This window comes from Chlorocebus sabaeus, chromosome 15, assembly GCF_047675955.1.
Source record: "Chlorocebus sabaeus isolate Y175 chromosome 15, mChlSab1.0.hap1, whole genome shotgun sequence".
Taxonomy (NCBI): Eukaryota; Metazoa; Chordata; class Mammalia; order Primates; family Cercopithecidae; genus Chlorocebus; species Chlorocebus sabaeus.
This window is the reverse complement of record NC_132918.1, coordinates 1,807,204-1,828,961: the sequence shown is the minus strand read 5'-3', so window position 1 is coordinate 1,828,961 and position 21,758 is coordinate 1,807,204. Positions and strand designations below refer to the sequence as shown.

The 21,758-nt window shown below is 46.6% G+C and overlaps 1 protein-coding gene across 3 annotated transcripts in view; it reads left to right on the top strand.

Annotated features, from left to right (window-relative positions):
- The window catches only part of ITGA9 (integrin subunit alpha 9), a 384,455-nt gene that overhangs the window by 257,590 nt on the left and 105,107 nt on the right, over positions 1-21,758 (top strand). The window lies entirely within an intron of this gene.

The window sequence follows — 21,758 nt, the reverse complement described above, 5'->3', positions numbered from 1 at the left end:
CTGGGAGGCGGAGCTTGCAGTGAGCTGAGATCCGGCCACTGCACTCCAGCCCAGGTGGCAGAGCCAGACTCCGTCTCAAAAAAAAAAAAAAAAAAAAAAAGAGTTTGAGTTTGTCCCCATCCTTGTCTACTCAGTATTGTCAGTCATTTTTATTTTAGCCATTCTGGTGTGTAATTGTATTTCTTTGTGGTTTAGAGCTGCATCTCCCATATGGCTAACAAATACCTTTTCATGTGCCCCTCAGCCATTGTGACACTTATTTTATAAAATCCCTGTTCAAGTCTTTTACACTCCCTTCTTCTGGGGATACTTTTTTTCTCCTGTGCTGTGGGACACTCCCCACCCCAATTCTTCTCACTGGCCACTCCTTCTCTGCTTCCTTTGTTGGGGTCTCCCTATCTTGCCAACCTTTCAACATTGGAGAGCCCCAGGGTGCGGTCCTTAGAATCCTTTTCTTCTGTGTATACGCATTCCCTGGATGAACTGGTCAAGTCTCATAACTTTATATCATGGACATGCTGACAACTCCCAAATTTTCCCCTCCAGCCCAGAACTCATTCCTGAACTGCAGCCTTGGGTACCATATTACCTGTTAGGCCTCTCCACTTGCTGTCTAACAGGTTTCTCACACTTAAGATGTCCAAAATGAGTTCCTAATCCTCCTAACGCCTGTTCCATTTGTAGGAAACAGCAACTCCATCCTTCTTGGCTCTCCCTTTTCTCTCATACCCCCACATCTATTTCTCAAACACCCTGTTGGCTGATCCTACAAAGTATCTCATAATCCAGCCACTTCTCACCATCACCATTGCTTCCATCCTGGTCCAAGTCACCATCGTCTTTTGCCTCATTATTGATTCACAATAGCCTCTTTCGTAATTGGTTTCCGTGCTTCCACCTTTACCTCTTACACTCCTTTGCTTGGAAGTCTCCAGTGGCTTCTCATCTCATTGTAAAGCTTAGTTTTTTATAATATCTCTAAGGCCCTAGAAGATCTGATCCCATTGCTGCCTCTCTGAACATGCATCCTATCCCTTTCTCCCTTGTCCTCTCCACTGTAGCCACAGTGGCCTCTTTCTGTTCCTTGAAACACACTAAGCTTATCCCTGCCTCAGGGCCTTGACACTGGCTCTTCCCTTAAATAGGCACATAGCCCACTCCCCCATTTCCTTCTTGTCTCTGCTTAAGTGTCACCTAATTAGAAATATCCTACTATTCCAAACACCCTATGTGTCCTCTTTATCCTGCTTTTCTCTATAGAACCTGTGACCATCTGGCATACTGTTTGTGTGTGTGTGTGTGTGTGTGTGTTTTTTTTTTTTTTTTAAACAGAGTCTCCCTCTGTCACCCAGACTGGAGTGCAGTGCTGTGATCTTGGCTCACTGCAACCTCTGCCTCCTGGGTTCAAGCAATTCTCCTGCCTTGGCCTCCCAAGTAGCTGGGATTACAGTCTCAATTCTCCTGCCTTGGCCTCCCAAGTAGCTGGGATTACAGTCTCATGCTACCACGCTCAGCTAATTTTTTGTCTTTTTAGTAGAGATGGGGTTTCACCATGTTGGCTAGGCTGGTCTCGAATTCCTGGCCTCAAGTGATCCTCCCTCCTTGGCCTCCCAAAGTGCTGGGATGACAGGCGTGAGCCACTGCACCTAGCGGGGCATACTATTTGTTTGTTGCTGGTTGTCTTAGTCCTCCTACTGGTATTAGGTTAGGTTTCTCCATGTAATATGCAATGACTTTTTTTGAGACAAGGTCTCACTCTGTTGCCCAGGCTAGAGTGCAGTGACATGATCTTGGCTCGCTGCAACCTCCACCTCCCAGGCTCAAGCGATCCTCCCAGCCTCCGGAGTAGATGGGACTACAGGCATGCACCACCATGCCTGGCTAATTTTTGTATTTTCTGTAGATATGGGGTTTTGCCACGTTGCCCAGGCTGGTCTTGAACTCTTGAGCTCAAGTGACCCACCCACCTCGGACTCCCAAATTGCTGGAGATTACAGAGTGAGCCACCATACCTGGCCTGGAATGACTTTTTATTCACTGATTCATACCTAGTAACAACAGCAGTGCCTGGATGTAGTAGGATCTCAATAATCGTTGAATAAACTAATGGATGGTGGGCAGATAAATGGATAGAAGATGGGTATGTCTATCTTTCTCTGTACTTTATGGGCACTCTTTTATTTATTGTATTATATTACACTAGTAATTTTTAAGTAGTGTTTAAAAACTGGTAAACAATGTAGGGGTTTGGAGAAAAATGGTAATTCCTCATCTCCCTGAAAAGGGAAACCATCAGGAATCAGAGAAATAGAGAAATGCTTCCCCCACCTGGTGATCACATCTTGCTGTATGGGATCAGGCCTGAAAAGTGAGTTAAGTCTGTTGGTGCTGAAACTCATCACTGAGGAGCAGCCTATGTCTGTGCCTTCAGGGGTGACAGAACAGTGGGCCAAGGCCATGCCTGCACATTCCTCCCTGGACCCCTCATTCGAAGCCAGTATCTACTGCCAGAGCAGTCCTTTGTCCACATGGGTTTCTGCAGTAGCCCAGGTCTGCAGGCCCTTGGCAGGGCTGGAGTGTGAGCTGTAATCCTATAGTCTTGAAATCATCTATGCTGTGGGTTCTTTAAAATAACCCCAAGTAGCACCCGTGTCTTGGTTAGGTATCCCCAGAAGCAAACCGTGAGATAAGAGTTCAAGTGTAAGTACCTGTAGTTTGTTTGGGAGTTGAAGGTAGGGGGATATGTTAGGAAGTGAGACAGAGAAAAGAAAGCAGCAGAAAAGGACAGGTTGTTGGCCGGGCACGGTGGCTCAAGCCTGTAATCCCAGCACTTTGGGAGGCCGAGACGGGCGGATCACGAGGTCAGGAGATCGAGACCATCCTGGTTAACATGGTGAAACCCCGGCTCTAGTAAAAATACAAAAAACTAGCCAGGCGAGGTGGTGGGCGCCTGTAGACCCAGCTACTCGGGAGGCTGAGGCAGGAGAATGGCGTAAACCCGGGAGGCGGAGCTTGCAGTGAGCTGAGATCCGGCCACTGCACTCCAGCCTGGGTGACAGAGCGAGACTCTGTCTCAAAAAAAAAGAAAAAAAAAAAAAAAAAAGAAAAGGACAGGGTGTCAAGCCAGCCACAACTATGGGCAGCCGGGATTACTCCCACTGGGGAACCCTGGGTCCACAGAGCAAGCTCCTTGGGGTTCTTCTGCCTGAGTGGTGAGGAGTCTGGGGCCTTTATCCACCGGCTCCCAGTAGCTGTTGATTGAGGGCTGCTCCTGAAGCCATTAAGATCTTGACACTTCTCACCTGCTGTTTGCTGGGGCCAGAGAAGTTTTATGACTAGAAAAGTCCTCAGGTGAAAAAAATGCAGGTGTCAGCAGCTGGAGACACAGGGCAGTGGATCTGGAGGAACACCAGTGGGGTCTGCGACAACCTGTGACCACCTCACAGACAAGGTGACCTCTGGCTCCTCAGCGACTGCGCCACACATCTCTTTTTCACTCACTCTTCTTTCTGGTCCTCACTAAGACAAAATACGGAATACAGAGCAGCAGTTCACGGGCTATAGCATTTAAGGAGATTAAATACAGGCCTCCAACCATACAGGCCATCTGGAAGGTTTGGCCTCCAGATGGGGACACAGCGAGGTCATCTCTGCTTTCAGGGAGCTCTCAGAGTCTCAGGAACAGATGTACATGGTTCATCAGAGTGTGGCTCAGAGCCCAGGGTGGGTTGGGAAAAAGGTGAGTTATTTAGCATTGGAGGAGCTATAAACAGGCTGTAGCCACAGCTGCCAACGTGCATGAGCCACTTAGAAGGGCTTAGGGTGGTGAGGGTACAGGTCTACCTATGAAGCTGGGTGATAGTCGTGGTAATTACAGTCACCTACTATAGCCTCACAATGAGCCATTATAAAAATGAGGAAACTGGAGCTCCAGAAAGATTTCTCAGCCCCAGGACGATGCAGCCAGGAAATAGCATAGCTGGGATTTGAGCCCAGCTTGTCTGGACACTGAGCCTGTGTTTTGTCCACTATGCATGCACTTCTCCCAGATGAAGATTTGCCTTCATCCAAGGGGAATGTCTGTGTGAGACAGTGGCAGCCTCTGATGGGTTCCTGCCTATTGGCAAGGTGGTTAGAGCTGTGCCTTGAGAGGTCTTCTCCAAGGTATCAGTTTTCCTCTGGGAGGGTTAAAGAAGGACCTTGCAAAGCCCATGGCCTTTGAATAGAGAGCTCTGTTCTGTTTACAGTGACTCCCCTCAAAAGACAAAATGCAATTCTCTAAAGCTTTACCAAAAACCTTTTCTCTAAAGGGGAAAAAAAAATGAGGTGGCTGCTCAGGGGCTGAGCAGAGAAAACCATCAGGCAGGAGAGGTGGGGCTATATTTGAGAGGGTGGGAGTGGCCCAGGAGACCTCATGGTACAGTTAGCTGCAGGAGAGGAGTTGCTAACCCTCCTCTTAAGAATATCACTCTCTTGACAATCATAGTTGGGAAATGTGTAATCTCAGGGTGCCTCCTTGCCAGGGCATCTTCATTATAAAAGCTCAGTCTTTCTAAATGCAGCCCAGTTTTCCTCTGAAAAGAGATGTGAGAATTCCATTGACACTGAGCACCTAGAAACCAGAGACCCAGAAACCCAAAGGTGGGTCACATGGTCACCCTGTCCCTAGGGAATGCACAGAAAAGGAGCTCTGCCTCCCAGAAAGTTCCAGGTGTTGGGGTAAATAGAGATCCCGCTGCTGCCTCTACTCCCTTACTGGTCTCCCTGGGGACATATGTGAACATATTTTACTCATGAATTCTCATCTCAGGGTCTACTTCTAACCAGACCTAAAACAGATAGGTCCCCCTCTTTTTTAATCAGTAACTTTGGTTTATTACAGCAGAAACTTCCCAAATTACCGATCTGACCAATTAGATATGTTTTAATTTTTTTGTGGCCACAGTCTTTTCCTTCAAATGAACCTGTTTGGATTTTCATCTCTGCAATACAACCTAATATAAGTCTACTTCGTAAGGATTTGTTCTGAGAGATTATTTGTTCTGAAGGAGGCCCAATCCAGTTCAGTTAAATCTAAAGTTCTTGATCAATTGGGTTGCTGAGATTATAACTTTCTTTTTCATTAACTGTTAATACTTAAAATATTGACATGCTAAGTTTTTAATCTTCTCTTTTTTGACCTATAAAAAGGTCAATTATATCCCAAAGTTTCACCTTCTGTTTGGCTATTGTGTATCATTCTTTAAATATCTGGCTGAGTTCAACTTGCTAAGATTTTATTTAGTATATTTGTATCTATAGTCATAAACAAGATTTATCTGTAATTTTCTTTCTTGTATATTCTTTGTCAGGTTTTGGTGTCAGACTTCTGCTAGTGTTTGCAAAAATAAGCAGAAAGCTTGCACTTTTCTCTGTTCTCTGAAAACATACAACCAGCATAGTTGCAACAGCAGGCAGTGAGAGCTGACCCTTACTGAGAGCTTGTTTATGTGCCAGAGGCTGCTCAACACTTCACTTTTATTAACTTGTTTAATCCTCACAGCAACCCAGTGGGGTATGTGCAGTTACCATCTCAGTTTTCCTGATGAGGAAACCATGGCTTAGCAAGGTTAAGGAAGTGACTCAAATTCCTTAGTGAGTGGCAGGGCTGGGATTCGGGCACAGGCAGGCTGGTACTTAATCTCTCTCCTACAAATACCAGCTTCCTTGGTGAGTGTTGGGGCTGCGGTTCAGGCACAGGCAGGCTGACTCCAGTGTGCTCTAATGCATCTTCTTTCCATAAAGAGGCTTATTTACATGTCTGATGGGGTATGCTGGCTGCCCACGTGGCTTTGTAGATATTACCCTCTGGAGTGCCAGGTGCTTTGTGAAATAGAACTTTCTCATTACATCATGGCCAGTTTTTCATGGAGGGAGCAATGGGCAAGGAAGCATTGATGAATTTTCTGAGACAGCTGCGATTTGTCTAAACAAGGCTTTTCCTTCAGTACCCAAGGATTCTGGCACACAGACCCAGCTCTCCACCAGCCTCCCCTGGAGTGAGCTTTCCTGAGGTGCCCGCATATCTCCACTCTGGGTCCTGGAAAGCTGGCAGCAGCCTCACTCTTGGGTTTTCCTCTCTGGAATTCATTTGTCCCCAAGTGAACTCAAATAAAAGGAGGAGCACCTGTGAGAGCTTTGCCTTTGAATGGGGCTGGGAAGGTAGAAATAGCATGGTTTATCCTGTTTTCTCATTAGCCTGTTGAGCATTGAACGATTGGAAGTGGAGTATGATGTGAAGTCTTATCCTTTGTGAGTCAGGTGGCTTGGGCTGTCTACACACACAGTCTCCAACTCCACCACCACCATCCAACTCAGGCCCAACATCATTGGGAAAAAACCCAGATCCCGTGCAGAAATACAACACAAGTGACTTGCTAGATGCTGGTGGCTTTGTGCTGTTGGCATGGTGGGTCTGAAACTCTTGTAGACACCAAATAAATTGGTAGGTTGTGGAATGATTGATTATATCCTGTATCCGCTGGAATCCTGTGACATGTTCTAGTTTCCTAGCGTGCAGAGTACCATGTGGGCAATGCTGGGTTATAGAACATCTGTGATTTTCATGGGATAAAAGCCCTTATTTTTGTTTTGTTTTATTTTAAGTCAAAAGCAATTTCTACCAATAAGAGACTGAATGAATAACACGAAGGCCCTTGTTTGCATGGTTCAGAACTAGGCATTGCAAATATAACCATTTACTCTGATTTCAGAGGTCTGAAAAAGTTAGTTCCCCTCCTACAAGTACCAAACTTACAAATGGGAAAGTGGATGCTTAGAATGGCATGAATTTTGAATGGCTTGATCATGAGTGGGATCACGATGGCATTCACTCTCTTTCAGCAAAGTTATGTGTTAACAGGTGTTAAATATACCATTATCATTTTTCCTTACTTTAGAAAATAAGCCAAAAAATTTGACCTTAATGAAAATAGAGGATTTTTAATTGAGATCAAAATTTTCATTATGAAAGTACCATTTACACATTTGGTCACTGCTGACGGTCATTAGCTAGTGGATAGATCCAAGCTTTAAATCTGAATCTTGTCATAGGAGGATGGAAGCTCAAGTTGTTAACGGCCTAAAAGGTTGCATGTTATATATGGAACAAGGCCCTGAGAAAGGAAACGGTCTGTTGAAAGTCACAAGGCCAAATGGCATACCAGGTTTTTGGTCCTTGTTTAAGAAAACTAAATCTAGGTTCAGAATAGTCTCTTCTTTCTTCCACATCTCTGAAAGTGCAGCCTGGTGCCGGAGAGCTCTGAGCAGCTCTTCGTTTTTCAGCTCAGGGTTACCATGTGTATTCCGTGAAATGCTCTACCTGCTTTCTGTATCGGCTTTCTAGCCAGTTGCAGTGTGCAGTATTGGTTTTGGCTTTGGGAAATGAGGTTTCTTTAACTTGGCTGGAGGTACACAGCAACCATTTTATTTTTCTTGTGCCTCATGAATTAATAGGGCAGTGAGAGGAAAGAGCATGCATACTGAGCATTTGAGCTTTTTTAAAGCCACAATTCACCCAGCTTTCTAGTATAAAAAACTTCCTCTGGCCCAGACCGAGCAAACTCTCACTCACTGCTCAGTCCTCCCATTTGTTCATCTGGAAAGAAGGGATGTTCTGGTGGGGCCAGGCCCCATGTAGTATCTTCCTTTTCTGAAGTCATCCATTCATTCTCTTCCTGGTGGGGACTTAAGGATGGAGGCAGCAAAAAATGGAAAGGCTAGTAGATAGTCTGTCAGCTCTGTGGGGTGGGTGTGCCATCTGGGGGGAAATGAAACCTGAGGAAGTTTGGCTTTGCAGAGTGAGGACCTGGGCAAGTTCGGTTTTTACACTTTGGTTCCCTCTTCTTCCCCCTGCACACATGAGTCAGCTCCAGGAGGACCCCGTGTCCTTGACTCTTCCTTGCTAGTCCTTCAAGCTATCAATATGCCCTCTCTCCATCTTCTCCCTCTGGAATTCTCCCTTTTGGTCTCAGTGGGACTCTCTGGACTTTTTGATTCTGCTTCTTCCCAGAGTGCTGTTTTCAGACCATTGTTTTTCCTGAGATAATGACTCAAGGGTAAATGGTACCTGTCAGTTGCAAAGCCTGAAACCATAGATGCATAGGTGCAGGTGGTTTATTTGAGTAGTGGCCCCAGGAAGTAAGAAAGAAGGAAGAAAAGCCTGCAGGAGGGTATATCTTTGAAGTAACTGCCATTGGTGCTAAGACTTTTTGAGAAGCATATAGAAAGTCACCCAGAAATGCTTACCTACAGGACAGGAGACTGGAGGATTCACCCCCCAGCTCCAATCCCAGGTGGTTAAGGGCTACCTCCAAGGAATGGATTGTCCTGCCCTGGCCAGGGGCGTCATTGAGTTTGGGTACCTTCAGAATGCTACTGAAGATGGTACAAAGCTGAAATCATCAGAGTTGGGCCAGAAGGAAGTGACACAGAACATCTAAGGCATATCATAAACCATTTCCAACTCTGATCCCAGAACAGTTCAACCTGTAATTGCTTTCTGACATTTGAGCAAAAGCATCAGTAGCTCTTCTCACAATCACTATCAGTTTACTAGGATTTTTCCATAGGCTCAAAGAAAAGACAGTCTATGTTCTAAGTACAGATGAACAAGTAAAAGTTTGTGTTCTGGAGGGGTTTGGGGTGGGGGCTTGAATCTAGACCTTGTCTCTTTCTGATCACTGTTCTTGACACTGGATATAAATTAAGAAAAATGTTAAATCTAAAAAAGTCTAAAAAGTTAGGACATTTAACCTGTACTGTACAAGAAGTTTATCAGCTAAGCAAATAAAATCCAGACTTTGAAAAGGTAAATAAGGAACTGATCTACTTTAATCACAAGTCCCTTCTGCTTACAAAATGATTCATACTGAAATTTTTTAAAAATTTCTAAACAAAGTTTAGTGCAATTCACATAAAAAAAATGTACTTCAGTAATTTGCAAATATTTACTTAAGGATTTAGTAATTTAGTAGTGTTTAGTAATTTTTTCAACAAGCTCTTTTCTGTTTAAGTGGGTTCTCAGAAGTGGTTGTACCTTCAGCAGGCAAGGAAAAAATTTATTTGAAGACGTTTATGAAACACCTCCCTTGTTTTTATTATGTTTGTGTTCTTCTTGTATTTCTTTCTATTTGCAGTACTCTCAAGTACTTTGAAGGTTTGCGGACAGTAAATAAAATTGATGGCCATTTTTTTGTCATGTGTCTTCTGAATTGGTATGTTTTTCTGTGTTTAGAATGTCATTCTTCAGCCCCCAGGGCACACAAGTACAAAGTGAAATGAGGCGATGTCAGGGTCACCTGTGCACATTCCACTTCTCTCCAGGCTCTGGCTTCTCTTCTTTCCAGTAGATGAGCTTGAGCACATGATCTCACCACTTGGAGCCTAGTAAAATCCATGCTACTGTTCTGCAGTTGTTCTTTCATTCTTTCTCTCTACTAAGGTTTTCACCTATGGATATCAGTTCTACTTCTCCTTGGGGCTTTAACTAAAAAGGAAGAATTGGCTGCTGCTTCTTGGAAAGTGGTGTGTGGACAGGCTGGGGCTGCCGTGCCCTTGACTGGCAGCACAGGCTCTGCAAAGACGGTGGGTGAGTGACCACATCATTGTGGTTACCCCTTCCTGAGTGCTTCCTGTGGGCTAGGCAGGGCCTAGGTAGCTCAAAGGTGTTCCCATTTGTTCTTCACAGCAGCTCTGGATTCATTAGCATAACAAACCACCCCCAAATCTAGTGGGCTTAATACAACAACCATTTCTATTTGCTCATAACTCTAGGGGTTAGCTAGGCAGTTTTTCAGTTCTGGGCCAGGCTCAGCTGTTCTTGGCCAACCTTGCTCATGTTTCTGTGGTTAGCTGTAGGTCAGCTGGAACCCAAATGTTGTCTGGGACAAGGGGAGTGATTTAGCTAGTGGCTCTCATCCCCAGCAGGCTGGCCAAGGCCCCTGTAGGATTCCAAAAGAGTGAGTAGAAGTTCCAAGGCTTTTTGAAATCTAGGCCTGGAACAGACAGCATCATTTCTGCTGCATTCTGTTGGTGAGAGCAAGTCATGATTTCAGCTCAAATTCAAGGTGGGGGAATAAAATCCACCTCGTGATGGGAGTAGCTGCAAAGTCAAAACTGCAAGGGATGTAGTTAAAGGGAGGGGTGGAGAGTGGGCATTTTTGCAAACTGTCTACCCCGACCTCTGAGCGGTAGGTATAATTATCCCAGTGTTTCTCAACCAGGGGTGATTTTGTCTCCTAAGAGATAGTTCACAATTTTTGGAAGCATTTTCGGTTTCCACAACTAGTGCAGTGCTATTAGCATCGAGTGGGTGTGCCAGGGATGCTGATAAATACCCAACAATGCACAGGACAGCCCCCAGCACAACAAAGAATTATCCAACAATGCACAGGACAGCTCCCCACACAACAAAGAATTATCCAACAATGCATAGGAGACAGCCCCACACACAACAAGGAATTATCCAACAAGCAATGTACAGGACAGTCCCCCACACAACAAAGAATTATCCAACAATGCACAGGACAGCTCCCCACACAACAAAGAATTATCCAACAATGCATAGGACAGCTCCTCACACAACAAGGGATTATCCAACAATGCATAGGACAGCTCCTCACACAACAAGGGATTATCCAACAATGTACAGTACAGCCCCCCACGCAACAAAGAATTATCCAACAATGTACAGGACAGCCCCCCTCCCCCACACACACAACAAAGAATTATCCAGCCCCAATGTCAACAGCATTGAGGCTGAGAAACCCTGGATTATCCCTTTTTACACATGAGAGGGTCTTACAGGTCTCATAAGTGGTGGAGCCCAGGTTTAATCCCATTTCCATACTCTTCAGCACTCACTGCTCTAGCATCCCTCTCAGGCGTTTGGATATGTCAGGCCACTTTAGCATGATGCCATTTAAGTTTCAACTTGTCTACAAAGCAGCACAATACAGTGGTTAAGAGTAGGGTTTTGTCACCAGACTTTCTGGCTTAAATCTGCTCCCATCCCAGCACCACTTAATATGTGTTGGACCTTGGGCAAGTTCAGTGATGTCTCCACCTTGGCCTTAGTTTTCTTCTTCTTTTTTTTTAATGCTGCCCCAATTACAGAACAGATGCCTAAGTTTTCTTATGTGTGAAACTGAGCTAAGAATAATGTTGACCTCATAAATTTGTTGCAAAGATTAAATTAGACATTCATGTAAAGTACTTAGGACCATACCTGAGACATAGTAACCATTAGATATTTTTGTCTAATTCTTCTTTCCCTGATACAGTGCCCACTGTAAACCCCCAGTCGTGGTGCTGACCTGGCATGTGAAGCTGACTGGCAGGAAAGAGATTTTTCTCTCCCAGCACAGTAGTAAACAGGCTCTCTCGTGCATTCATCCATCTGGGGAGCTTGGCACACAGGACAGATCCTTTCTCTTAAGTGTCCCAAGGCCAACCCTGAACCATGGAAGCCATCACTGAGCATCACTTTTTCTTTCAAAACCTCTGCAAGGGCATAAAGATGGGGGACCAAATAGTGACCAAATAAGTGAGTCCATGCTTTGGAAAGGATGACCTGAGGATGTGAGGAAGGGGAGAGCTGGGAGCTGAGTGGCAGCAGTGGGGGCCCTTGGTTGGCAGGTGGGCGGGTGTGACTGAGGCTCACCTTGACTGGACTGGGTGGATGCCTGCCCTCACACACAAACCCATGCTTTCAGAAGAAGGTGTCAGGCCTCCTTGTATGGAGACATCATCACCTTCATGCTTCATCTTTAATTTGAGAAGCTTATGTGGGAGGAAACAGCACATTCTAGTGAGAAGATAGATTTTGGAAAGTCTGGAGCAGACAGCATGAATCCAGGGTTTCTAAAGAATACCCCCTCCATGCTACTCAGGAGGCAGAGGCAGGGGAATCGCTTGAACCGGGAGGCGGAAGTTGCAGTGAGCTGAGATAGCGTCACTGCACTCCAGCCTGGGCGACGAGAGCGAACCTCCGTGAAACTTTCATTCTGACAGTAGGAAGAGGAAAAGACTCTAGCTGACTCCTTGTGATAGGGCAAACCAAGTTCAGTGTTATATTTACTTTTCTGGATTTATTTTCACAAATATTCAGCTCAGAATGTGCCAGGGAGGGGAGGAACACAGGAGCTGTATTGGCCACAGCCACGTGCGTCATCCCAGGGGACACTCATGTGAGCCCTGTGGAGCAGGAATTGTTATTCCCATCTTACAGGGGTGGCAGCTTAGCTCAGAAAGCTTGCAGTTTGCTCCAGATCACAAAGCTAGTAAGTAGCAGAGCTGAGATTGGAACCCCCATCTGTCTAATGGCAACACTTCCTCTTTGACTATTCTGTCTCACAATTAAATGGGGTAGGACCTGATCCCTGACATCGAGAAACTGATGGTGTTGTCAAGAAATAAATATTCCCCCTACACACACACACATAAATAGAGAACAATAAAAAGGTAACGTCAGAGGATGAACCCACGAGCGTGGTTTGTGTGGGAGGGCGTCTTATCCTGGGCTCACAGGGCTGTCCGCTGAACATGACAATTATCCTGGCTTCACGGTAACCTTTCACAGGAGCTGAGCCCCAGATATCGGAGATAAATTCTTTATTTGGGGAGTGACTACATAATTTAACCATTTGTTACTTTTTATTTTATCAGACTGGGATCCTTTAGGAGCTGAAAGGGACAGCATGAGTAATTAGCCCTAGGACAACAGGCATAAACCGGGACTGCCCCAGGCAGTTAAGATACGTGGTGACTCCACTTATGGCCAAAATACAAGGAAGGCATAGTGTCTCCGCAGCTTCCTGAGGAGGGAATGAGGGGCAAGGCTCTGGCCTTACAGCCAGCTGAGGGGGCCCTTCTCGCGCCACTGTCTGACTCTGGGTCTCTGCTTCCTCATCTGGATAGCAGCCCTAACACCCACTGTGTTAGTTATCTGTTGCTGTGTCACAAATCACATCTCAAAACCTGGTAGCTTAAAACAACGTTGATTAGCCCTCATAGAAGGTCGGGGACTCCCGGGCGGTTCTGGCTCGAGGTCTCTTATGAGAGTGCAGTCAGGATGTTGGCTGGGGACGCAGTTGTCTGAAGGCTGTACTGGAGGATCTGCTTGCCTTGTGGCCCCTCGCTTGGCTGGCTGTTGGCCACAGGCCACAGAGCACTCAGGACCAAGGACTGGAGCGGTGGGACCCTCGTCCTTCATCAACACAGGCAGGGCAGGAGGATGCGGGTCTGCACCTGCTGTTGGCTGGGGGCCTCAGTTCTTCTCCACATGGGTCCCTCCAATAGGTAGCTGAAGTGTTCCACCACGTAGTGACTGACTTTCCCCAGTGAAACCATCCAGGAGTGCAAGAACTCGGCAGATGCTCACCTTTTCATGACCTCTCAGAAGTCACACAGCATCACTTCTGCCACATTCTGGTTTTCAAAAACGAGCCACTAAGTCTGGCCTACATTCATGGGGAGGGGAATCATAGCTTACTGTGACCTTGAACTCTTGGGCTCAAGTAATCCTCCCACCTCAGCCTCCAGTGTAGCTGGGACTATAGGCGTGTGCCACTATATCTTGCTCATTTTTAAATTTTTTGTAGAGATGGTGTCTTGCTGTGTTGCCCAGGCTGGCCTCAAACTCTTGGCCTCAAGTGACCCTCCCACCTCAGCCTCTCACAATGCTAGGATCATAGGTGTGAGCCAGTGCACCTTGCCTAGGCTTCACCTTTCAAAGGGAGAAGTGTCAAATAATTTGTGAACATATTCTAAAACCACTGTACTTATGATCAGTGTTCTACACTTATAAGTTAAGTACCATATGTAAAGTGCAACAGTACCTGGCACCCATTAAAAACGGAATCTTGGCCCACCAGGGTCCAGCAGCTGCACTCCTGAATGCTGGTGGGCACGGATGGGGTTTGATGTCCAGTAAGCCTGAGAAGCCCTGCAAATACAAATGAGCCCAAGTCACCCTTACAGTTGGGGCCTGAGGAAGTTAGGTCGGCCCTGAGGCTCCCCCAGATGTGGGACACTTTTCAGGGGGCTCCAGGTGACCACAGAGGGTCCCGCCTCAGTATGGGCATTTCCGTGTGTCCTCCTGAAACCCTCTGGTGAGCATCCCCACCCACCCTTTGGTGCCTGGAGTAATGGTGGCTCGTTGTCCATCTGACCCGGGGGAACCGGGCCTCAGAACTACAGCTCAGAGGCCTACTCTGTGAGCTGTCCTTTCTAGGGCCTTGATTAAATTTGCTTCTCTGAACACTGTGAGGTTTCTGTATCTGTTTTAACTTTTCTAGTGACAGCAATAGAAAACCTCAATTGGTATGGGTAAAAGAACGTAGGGTTTTGCAAAGTGAAAATACCTGGGGTTGGCTTCGACCACAGCTTCTGGTTGGACCTCCGAAAGTTGTCACAGCGTCTCTTTCTGTCTCTCCATCTGTCAGCTTGTCTTCCTTGTTTTGGCTTCATTCTCAGACAGGCTTTCTGTCCCTTCAGGGTGGCAAAATGGTTGCCAGGCCACAGTGAATAAATAATCTCATTTCCTAAAAGTTCTTGCAAAAATGTCATTGAGTCTCGTTGGTCCAATTGGGTTAAGCCTGGGTCGCATGCCCACCTCTTAATGGGATGGGAGTGAGGTGGAGTGGGGAGGGGGTGGCTCCCCAGAGGGAAGGGTAGATGGATGATGGATATGGGTGGTAAGAAACCTGTCTGCCATGGTACTGTTGTCTTCATTTACCAATGAAGTGTTGGCACTCAGAGCAGGCAAGTAGCTTGGCCAGAGTCTCATAGATAATAGCAGGTGCAGACCCTCATCCTCCCGTCCTGCTAGTGTTGACGAAGGACGAGGGTCTCACCACTCCAGTCCTTGGTCCTGAGTGTTCTGTGGCCATCTTCCCTTAAAGCTCTAAGACAGACCAGCAGCTCCGGAAGTGACTGGGTTAAAACCCCAATGTCTGAAGACAGTGGCGTGGGACGATGACTTGCTGATGAGAGACAGAATTTCTGTCTCTCCTCTCAGAAGCCCTTTGAAGAACTCAGCTGTCTGGACAAAAGTGGGAGCTTTTGTTGTCTAGAAGTCCATGTGACCTTTCCTTTCACCTTTTAGTGCTGCCTAAGTGTAAGATTTAAGCACAGCATTCTTTTCCCACGTGTCATTTTTCAGCAGTTAAAAATTCATCAGCTGAGGCCACACAAACTTGGTGCTCCCTCCTCCACCACCCCTCAGCTAGAAGGTTCAACTAAAGGGACTGACGCTGTCTCCAGATGCAGACTGGGGCCATGGATTGAGCCACAGAGGGAGGAGGGAGGAGGGTCTCAAATTAAGAAGACAAGAAACAAACACTTTCCCCAAATAAGCAGGAAGTCTGAGCGTGGAACCGGGCTGGTTGGAGCTGGGGAGGGGGTATGGGAGGTACTTTCAGCACTCCCTCGTGAGATCATGGAACAGGGCAGGAAATCTGAACCTGCTGCCAAAGAAAACTCGCTTTGCCTTTTATAAAAAACCTGTTGAGCTTTCTTCACAAGGGAGCTGCTGGTGGGGACTCACAAACGGGCATGCAGCCTGCCAGCAAGGGTCTTCTTGCCAGCCCTAAAGGCCTGGGGCTGCTCTGCTTGCAGCCACACGGCTGTTTCTGAGCTGAGGGTGACCCTCCAGGTGGATGAGATTCCCTCCAATCTTTTTATTTCTGGTCGGGAAACCCCACACAGACCAGAGTCTGTCTCATGGTTTAAAAGGCTGCATGCAAAACATTTCCTACCCTGGCAGAAATGCTGCATAGAGCCACAGCCCTCCCTCTGTAACCTGTGCAGTGCCAAGGGAACAGTGGCTGCGTGATGATGTACCTAGCAGGGTGTCCCCCATCAGGACAGTCACAGGGGTGGAGCAAATGCAGGAGCCATGGAGCCAAACTGAGCTGGGTTAGAAGCCCAGTTTCAGCCACTTAATAGTTGCATGGATATTGGCAAGTTGCCTGAGTTCTCAGAGGTTTGATTTCCTCATCTGTAAGGTGGGAAGTGTGAGACCTACCTCACAGTTGTCAGTGTTAAATAAGACAGGGCAGACATGATGAAGGTACTGTGTAAATGTATGTCCATTCCCTCCTCCTCCTCTGGGTTCCTTTTCAGCATTTCCTCACCACATCACCATTCTAAAGTTTTCTAGCCCTATTTATTTTAGAAGGGGAAGTGGAGGCAGCTTAGAGGGAGGTAACATCTGGATGTCACAGTGACAGCTGGTGCCTGGTGAGGAGTCCCCAGGCCAGGGGCAAGGGACGCTGCAGACTTCTCAGCATCCCCTGCTCAGAAGGGGCTCCCAGAGTCCATGGGCTCAGCAAGCTGATTCTTCCCCTCTCCCATGAGGCCGTCCTCCACGTGGGTCCCACCCAGGAAGCTGCTTCCCTCCCAAGGGAAGGAAGCCACCAGTGTTTCTAGAATCTACATCAGTGCCACTCAAAGCATGGTCTCCTGACCACCAGCATCCACACCAGCTGGGGCCTGCTCAGAAAAACAACCATGGGCTCCTCCCCAGACCTGTTGAGTCAAACTCTGCGGGGAGTCCCAGCGGTCTGTGTTTTAGCAAGCCTCCATGACTCGAAGGTGTGCCACAGTTGAAGAGCCACTGTGCTACGGGCAGGTTATCCCAGAGCAAAGGAAAGAAAATCTCTTCTGCACCATGCACTCTGAAGGCCCCACTGCATGCGGGCATCTGTGAGGCAGCATGGGACCTGATCACTCTACCATATATAGCTGTTGTGTGACCTTGGAAAGTTCCTTCACCCTCTCTGGGTCTCTGTATCCTCATCTGCAAAATGGAACAATCATAATACTGGTAGGGTTTTTGAGAAGTATCAATCTGTTCATCCTAGCAAAATGCTTAGCTAAATGTCATGTGGTCAGAGTTCAGGACAGTTTAGCTCTATCCTGTTAATGTTGAGGCAGCCCACCCAGGTTAAGGGTCTCATTCTGAGAGAGGCTTTGAACAGCCTGAGAACCTACCACACCTGTAGGTGGCAGAGCAAAGACAACTCATGAAAAGTTTCTCTTAGAGCCTAGTAGCAATAACCATCAGCATGGTGGCAGCCACCAGAGTAACTCATTATATCATTCCAGCAACACTGTGGGTTAGGAGTTACTATCTGTATTTTTACAGGGAGGTACTTAAGGTACTACTTGGTAAGTGGTAGAGCCAAGTCAGTTTGAAAAATACGTGATCATTGTGCAATGACAATTTGAGACATCTTCAGGGTCCCAGTTCCATCCCCTCGGAAACTGTAAAGAGGAGAGTGGCTTCAACCTGCTGCTCAGGGCCTCTGCCCTCATTCCCTGGCGCCTGGTATGGACAGTGTGAGAGGCATCGTTCCCAAAGTAGACAAAGAGAAAACACATGGGAATGGTAATTAAACGAGTCCATGTTTAAGGGGCACTTAAGTAGATTAAAATCAATATGCAGTCACGTAAGTCTGCTAAGCCATCCTTAATGTTTGGTGGGTGGATTTCTTTGTTTAAAAAATCCTGGTTTGCTTGAAACTGGCTGCCCCAATGAAACATGAGATAGGACAAGAGATTCCCAGGACCTGGAAGACCACTTGCTCAGAGTCTGAAATGTTTACACTGCCTCTGACTGGCATCTCTATACCAGAAAGGAGAAGAGGGGGACTAGATGTTTTTGTGTGATAGTCTCTTTCCTGCTATCTTAGGCTGAGTTCCCTAAAACAAAATCCTGAGATAAGACATCATGTAAAAATAATTTGTTAGGAAGTGTTCTCAGGGGAATGGGAAGTGGAGCTTTAATGGGAGGGAGGTCAAACAAGGATGTGATATCAAGCAAAGTCCCCAGGAGGGAGAAAGAAGGTGGGTGACTTTGGCACCATCTAAAGTATAGGTCACATCTCAGTGTCCCAGTCAGGGACAAAAGAGCATGGCTGAGGATTCCTCCAAGGGGATGTGAATTCCCAAGCACTTCCATCTCTCCATGTTCATGCAAAGAAGGTGCCAGCAGCCCCGTGGCCATCCTCCAACAAAAGACACAGAGGCGCTGGCATCTGGGGAGTCAGTGTGCTTGGCTGTGCCTGGTAGAGACCCCTGGATGGAGCTCCGTGATGTGGGATTTACATCCCACCCACACTCTGCTATGAGAAAGATGGTGTGCAGCCAGTCCAGCCATCTGAAGCAGAACGAAAAACAGTATGGAAAGCAAGACACCGTAAAACATTTTCAAAGGGAGAAAAAGAATGAGCAAAACTATCCTGTAGAGGAGAGAGACATTGAAAATGACATATACAGACGCTGAAAAGGTTGCTCAGTCAACTACTTCTGCAGGGTCAAAGCATGGGAAGTAATCAGTAAATGACCAATTTCTCTCTCCCTCACAGCCAAGCCAGCTCCTAACATAACTGGAAGTTTAATGTATTCCAACAAGTTCAGAACAAGCATACTAGATTTTAAGGCAATCTCATAGCCCTGCAGCTCATCCTTTTTTTCAAAGAAATTAATTTTCAAAAAATGACTCTATTGAGATTGAATTTAGAACGTATCCATTGCCATAACCAAAGGCAGCCCTTACTATTTGTATGTGCAAGTCGTTTTAAACAACTGGCCCATTAACTGAAATATGTCAGAAACAAATATGGGAGAAAACTAAGGTAATCCTGGAAGGCAAAGCCTGTCTCCCTATATTGTTCTTAAAAATACAAAAGGAACACATAACTTCATCATTTAATTATATTAGCAGGTCCTTCATTCAGTGCTCTTGTAAAACTGTCTTGCCCTTGTTCTAATTGCATATTGAGCACCGAGGTTCTTGGCATCGGGCTTTTCCTTGATGTGTGCACGTTCAGAACACACTAAGAGACAGCCTGTGTGCCCCTTCCTGTCCTCATGGGCATTTCCTAAAGCTTCAGCCCTAAGCTGGTATATGTTTCTCTGTTACATCAACTGCCAAGGCAATTTCTTTATATCTGGTATTTAATGGAAAAGTTTCTGAAGACAGGGCTATACTCACATACCTCCACACCTGGCACAGTACATGAGCTCACTATCTATTGAATAAGTGGGTGACAGAGCAGAAGTTCTATTGCAGCCACAAAGGCCTATTCACAGTCTTTAAGCCTGATGAAGTTCTGAATAAGTAAACCCTCAGCTACATCAGGCAGTTTGTGAATGGTATTTTTTGTTATTGTCATTTGTAATAGCTTTTGACCTATGTGTTTGTATTAGTCCGTTTTCACACTGCTATAACGAACTATCTGAGACTGGGTAATTTTTGAAGAAAGAGGTTTAATTGATTCACAGTTCCAGAGGCTTCACAGGAAACATGACTAGGAGGCCTCAGGAAGCTTACAATCATGGCAGAAGGTGAAGGGAAGCAAGAACCTTCTTCACATGGTGGCAGGAGAGAAGGGGGGCTGGTGTAGAACTGCCACACACTTTTAAACCATCAGATCTCATGAGAACTCACTCACTATCACGAGAGCAGTAGGGGGAAAATCCACCCCCATGATCCAGTCACCTCCCACCAGGTCCCTCCTTCAATCTGACATGAGATTTGGGTAGGGACACAAATCCAGACCATATCAGTGTTCAAATGATGAGCTAATTTTCCCACTAAAGTAAGCACTGATATGGTACATAGTATGAATATGGTAGTCCAGTATCGGATTCCATAATTTAAAGCACTAGTAGACCTTTTAGTTAGTTAAAAGGAAAGGTAAAGCAATGGTAATAACAATGAGCTGTAAAATAGGACGTGTGGCGTGGGAATGGGGACAGCCAATGCGTCTCTGGTAAAGGGAGGCCAGATTTCAGCCCCTGGTGCAACCGCACCCTTATGCATTCATCATGTGAGATGATAAGCATCTTTCCTTGAACCAGTTGGTTCTTCTTCTTCCTCCCAGGCTGAGAACTTCTCCTTGGAGACAGCAGGAACTGTGTTACAAAGGCAAAGGCATATGGCCCAATGAAGGACACTGAGGCTACTCAATAATTATTAAATGAGAGCATGAACAAAGGAATGTGAGAAGTAACAGAAAACATACGTGTCTCACACATGAGAATTGTTCTGTAGAAGCTGTTTCCCATTTGAGACAAAATAAAAAACACTTGTTGAACGAGTAGATGGGCTTCCTCTGGGAGCACAGCAGGTGGGCACCCATGTTGGAGCCAGCCATGGTCTGCAGAGTTCATTTCTCTGAGTCCCTGCACCAGGGGCACATGACACAGAAGGCTCCAGACACCTGACTCAAAGGCAGAGAGGACTGTAATACCAGGTTCCTCAGTCCTCACCAGCATAAGAATCCCAGGGAAGGCATTTTTTTTGTCACATACTCTAGGTCTCAATCTCTTAACTTCAAAAATGGCAATGGCTACATTAGCCCTTGGGACCAGTGTTTCAAAGGCTAGTGTAGAACACTTGCCTCAGGTGATTCAAAATCCAGGTTTCCTGACTGCTTCTGCTGTAAAGAATCCCACTCTGGAGGCTGGGGCCTGCAATCTGCATCTTCAACAAGCCCACCAGAGAATTTCAATGCAGTTTCACTTTTGAAGGTTGTTAACTTGGGTGTCCATCAGAACCACCTGGGAAGCTTTCAGCACATGCCTGCCCACGTCGCATGCGTTGATTCTGTGGCCACACAGAGGGGCCTGCATCTGGGTCTATTTTACAAAGCTTTTCATAGGATCATCATCATCACCTTTCCAGCACTGTTATGCAAATTGGAGAGACTCATGCCAAGGTGAAGGGCTTGGTGAGAGCAGCCAGGACTTCTATGCAGTGTTCAGCCTGTACAGCTGGGCATGGCATCTCTGGCTCCCAGGTGGTTCTAGTGCACACCCCCAGTTAAGAACCAATGAAGAATGTTGCTTGTTAACAACCTTTGAAGGCTCTTTAGCAAAAACAAAGTGTCATATTGGGATTCATCTGTGGCAGTTTGCAGAACACATCAGGGGAGAGAGCTGAGAGCAAGGCATCCACCAGGAGGCCCTTTTGTGCTGGTCTCGGTAAGAGGAGATTGGAGCTGACCTGTTGAATCAACAAAGAGAAAGGGAGGAGGGCTCATCCTAAAAGTGGATACCAGTTCTTTAAGAAGAGTCCTGAGATGTACCCACGAGTAGCAAAGTGGATGTGCCAACCCGAGGGAAGAGATTAGTAAGCTGCTGCCCCCTGAGACAGGGCTCCATGAGCTGACAGGTTGAGCTGTGGAGACACACTCCAAGGGTCCTAGACTAGGAAGAGGTCCTCTCAGGCCCCACCCCTTCATCTGCAGCCAAAGAAGTTCAGCAGTAGCTGCCCCCGGCCTCTGTTCTCAGTCCACAGCTCCACCAGCCCAGTTGCTTGTGCAGAGGGAGAGGATGTGGAGAGATGCTGTCAACACCCTCCATGTCCCCTCCACCCACCCTGGAGGCCGCCTGTGACAGTCCTCTGCAGGCTGAGACCTGCCCGTGTCTCTTTGGTTAGCACCTTTCTCTGGCTACAGGAGTGTGCTGCACCCAGGACTCAGGAGGGCTGGAAGTGCAGGATAGTCAACGTCCCCAGTACAGTTTTCTACCAAGGAGAGACCAGCGAGATGGATAGATGCCCCAGCTTTCTCACCTGTTGGTGACACACTTCACTACTCTCTCGTGGAGCTCCCTGAGATCACCACCCAAACAAACTAATTACACCCCAATGCTTGTGCTAAAGTCTGCTCCGATAAGGGGCATGTGAATAGACAGGTCTTCAGTTC